Source organism: Cupressus sempervirens, chromosome 6 (assembly GCF_028749045.1).
Source record: "Cupressus sempervirens isolate cs-2001-9-10 chromosome 6, ASM2874904v1, whole genome shotgun sequence".
Taxonomy (NCBI): domain Eukaryota; kingdom Viridiplantae; phylum Streptophyta; class Pinopsida; order Cupressales; family Cupressaceae; genus Cupressus; species Cupressus sempervirens.
In genome coordinates this window covers 661389344-661394171 of record NC_143123.1, presented here as the reverse complement: position 1 = coordinate 661394171, position 4828 = coordinate 661389344, and positions in this window count along the sequence as shown.

Here is a 4828-nt window from a genome sequence, read left to right as displayed (position 1 = left end):
AGCATTTCAGAATCATGCATATAGATGTAGATTTCCTATCTGACTTTCTATGATAGTATATTTATTACCTAATACACTTTAGTTAGTGGCTATAAAGATAGATACTTCCTTGGTCCTTAGGCTTTAAATCCATTCTTAGGATTTGATTTATAAATCTAATCATACATCTTAGGAAATTATAATTTATATCACACTAGAAATAGTAGATTGGTATATGCCTAATATACTCAATAATAAGGGTTATAGTAGTTTTTATTTTTAAGTGCAAAAAATCATGCTATGGACATACCATAATTATTATGCTGAGAATTGAATGATTGGTTTTGCAGGCTAATGTTTTCCATGCATATCAAGTTCTTACAATGGGGGGACTAAAGGAGGAGAATATTGTTGTGATCATATATGATGACATAGAAAATAATATTAGTAATCCTTAGTCAGGAATTATCATCAACCATCTTGAAGGTCAAGATGTTTATGAATTTTTCCCTAAGGTGATCTACTTTTATAAGTTTACTTTATTATTCAATTTCATAAGACTATCTCATATGTCTACCTGTGTGACTTCATAAAGGACTACACAAGAAGGAATGTGAACATAGAGAACTTGTTTGTTGTTATCCTTGGAGATAGGGACTCTATAAAAGGTGGGAGTGGGAAGGTCATTAATAGTGGCCCTAATGATCATATCTTCATTTGAAAAAGCATCTTCAATGGATGCTAAAGGTAGATCTGTAATCTCTTTTTCAAACCTAACGAACCATAAATCATCAATCAACTACAAAGTGAGAACCATCAATGAGATTAGAATAAGAGCTGGAGCATCTAATATAGAGTATCTCACTGCGGTATCTAAATCTCAAAGGCCTACAAGAAATCATTAAAACCTTAATTTTTTAGCTAAACTAACCTTTTATTCTTTGCAATATGCTTTATAAGAAGTTCTTTTGCATTTTCTGATATGCAGACTCTGGTGTTGATAAGTTCTGCAAAGTGTTAGCACAAAATTGAATACAAGATACAACCTCAAACTTGTCTGCAATCATTAGGACTTTCAAAAGTGTAGTTTTGGTGTATGCTTTGAGTGTCTCATAATAAATGAAGTTTAGTAAATCCATAAATGCCACTTCCTCTGTAATCATTGAAAGAAACTTGGTATATTAGTTATTACCAAATGCAAAATAATATTTTAAAAAATGAGAATTAAAAAAAAACATCAAATGAAGTTTTGTATGTCCAAAATGCCACTACCACTTCTTCTCCAATTAACAAGAGGAATTTTACATATGCCAATAAAAAAATAGCATGCTGAAGATTCAAAAAAGCATCAATCAATAAAATATACCTATACAACTTCAATGAATAGTGACATCTCTTTGCTCTGATTCTTGCATACCATTCAAGAAAAGCTTCATTTATTCCAAAAAGGTTTATAAATAGAGGTCTAAGAAAATAGGGTACATTAGAGAGATTGAAAGTATGTGCAAGCTATTCTTACCTTGTAAAAGAAATGACTATTTTCCACCAATAGCAGTGAGGTAACATGTATTCTTATGACTCTCACTATAGAAGCAAAACAATCTATGCTACAAGAGAATGAAGTCTTATCACTTCCATTTTGATTATTTGCAAAATGAGGAAATAGAAGAAAGTATCACCATACAACAAGCACAAATTTTATTTTATCAGACATGTAGACATCTAAGCAATCATTGTAGCACAAATTCTAGCTAGGGCTGCATATCCTGATACTTCTCAAATGTTTCATGACATCAATAAAGAAAGTGGAATATAAAATTTGAAGCAAGGATATGGTCATGAAAATTAATCATAACTAGTGTTGTATCTAAATTTTTTTGCTAGCTCATAGAACTAAATAAATTTTTAACTAATGCAATAGAATCTAATATTTAGATCTTATTGGGTATCTTCTTAGGTTCTAGAGTCACATACATTCATATTTGAATGCTAAAATGAAAATGAAATCAACACTTCATGCCATCACTGCAACTTTGAGACTTGTCACTCTTTAGAAAGACCAACATTCAATAATAATAAGACCTTAAATGAGTGTACAATCATCACATATATAATTTAATTTATAAAAGGGAGGAAAATTGTTTAATCCTTGACTGCATTCATCCTCCATGAAACAATTCCCATAAAACATTGCTACCCACTTTATAAATCGTGAATGAGAGTTCAAAAAACTATGCTAAATAGTAAAATACTTTTATGTTTGCAATTTATTTTAGGAAAAATGCCATAGGAAAAAATTGACTTCTACATATTGGGAAAAAAAACATTTTTCTTTAATATTGGAACAGTCTCTCAAAATCATATCATCAGAAATTGTAAATTATATATATATATATATTTAGTTCTCTAGGTTAAAAACTAATTTCTGCCTAAAAAAAACTTTCTTACAGATTTCTTCCAACACTTGCATCTAGCCATCCTAGACAAATTTTCAAGGCCTAGAGGAGCATTTTTAGATGTTGTTCTAGATCGATTCAAATTAACATCTTATATCTTATCTCCCACGGCTTGTCAAAGAATTGCTTTGTCAAGTCATATGTAAGCTATTATGCATTGGAAAAGTAAAATCAAGCCAATTTATTGATTTTGATAGGGATAACAAAGAATGATTTCAATATATTGTGAAATCACACCACAAAAACAAATTCTCTGTATAACCTAACTAGTTTATATGCATTCAGAGTTGCAATTTTCTTTCCCTCTAAATTGGGTAGTTCATCCAAATAAGGCAATTTATCATGACATTTAAAATCATTTTCATGCTCATACTTTTTGAGCATCTCACTAAGAGCATCAAGCTCCTATCTATAAGTCTACTTCCAAGAATCTTCACCTTAAATAAAAGATAATATATTCACATACACTGCATGGCATACGATTGAGCATTTTTCAAGACACTAAATGACAACAATTATACAAAATGATTAATAAAGGTGACACATACCAGGCCACTTTCCTTGAAAATGTCTGGGGTACCCATCCACATACTACAAGGAAAATGAAAGGCCTTTCATCTTTAACTACCATGAGGGTTGTTTTCCTCAGGCTAAATGAATTGCAGTTCCATGTTCCAAAGGTGTAATAATTAGATACTTAAAAAATGTATTTTGAATTTGATTTCCACTCCTCTATCTCTTTTATATATTATTTCCTTTAACAGTAATGATTCTCTTCAAATGCCCCTTGACTTTTGATAAAACTTTAATTTTAATTTTATATTTATATTTTCATTTATTACTATTGCAATTTTAATTCAACAAGGGTGCATTATATTAAGTATTCAAAAAGATTGTAGGCCTTTGAGGTTACTTTTCCATGTGAGGATTCTAAGGCAGAACCAAAAATTCAATGGGGTTGGAGGGGGAGACATGGATCCCATCAAAAGACTCATTGAAGCTATAATGAAGTAGGGAACTATAGTTAAAGTCTTTGATCTAAAAAGTGAGTTGAATACAGAAGTGTTCTTAGATTGAGTACAATTTAAATAAATATGGTATGGAAAGAATTGAAGAGACTAGTCCACAAAGAGGTAAAATTACAGTAGTTAAAATGAAGTCTCATGCTACTCTATGGTAGGAGAATATCCAAAATACTAGAGGAAGACAAGGGAAAGAGATGATAGGATTATGTAAAAAAATGCTAAAATGTTTGACAACTAAATCCTTAACTTTAAATTACAAGAAAATGATTTTTAAAGAATTCCAAAGTTTAAACAAAAGGAGTCTTCCATATTAGACTACACTGAAGAAGTTTTGAAGTTGCAAATTGAGATTAATTTGGAAAGCATGCATCATCCACCAAGAGAGAGTACACATTTTTTTAACTACTTCATTCTCTAGCTGGATAGATTGGACACACCTAAAAATTATATGTCCTATATTCTATTACAAACCTTTGAACTCAATACAGAAGGTTTGTTTTGATCACCAAATTCTATATAAAATGAGTTAGCCCTATTCATTATGAATACTATGGATGAAGCATATCAATCAACTTTAAAAGCAAAGGAAAAATTGAATAGGTTAGCCAAGGTGGCCACCAAAAAAGGTGGCCGCAATCAAAATGGAGGAAAAGAAAATTTCTTCAAAACAACCAAAGAAGAGTAGCCATACGATAGTTTGAACTCAAACTTCCAATTGAAGATACCAATCTTTTGGAGATTGGAAGCCTTTGAGGTGCTTTATTGTTGGTGGCTATGGCCCCAAAACCCCAAGAGTGTGATGGTGAACCCAAGAATATGGAGAAGAATCCTTGATAGAAGAAGTTGAAGTAGAAAGGGGTGAGATTGTGATGTTGAATAGAACCTCAATAGCTAGAGACAGAGTTCCACATTGTTGATTGGAAAAGAAACAACGTGTTTTGGAAACAATGCAAGGGTAAAGATAAAGTGTGCAAGATTTGTGCAATGCTACAAAAGTATAACATTTTTGTATCCCAAAACCAAATCCTTACAAGCTTAGGTTTGAAAATGGATCATCATGTGTTTGTAAATCAATCTTGTCTAGTTGACCCAAAAATAGGTTGATGTGAAGATAAGGTGTTGTGTGACACTATCAATGAATGTTTAATACTAATTGTTTGTTAGGCATTGGCTATATGACATAAAATTGACTCAACATGGCATAGAAAACACCAATAAGATACAACATGAGGTTAAAATCCATTTCTTGAGACTTTTTAAAGGAGAAGTAAAGATTGAATGAACATATGTCTCCATTTACAATGGATTAAAATTTTTTTTGAAGAGAATCTCAGAGATAAGTTCTCTGTCTTTTGTACTCTCAAGAAA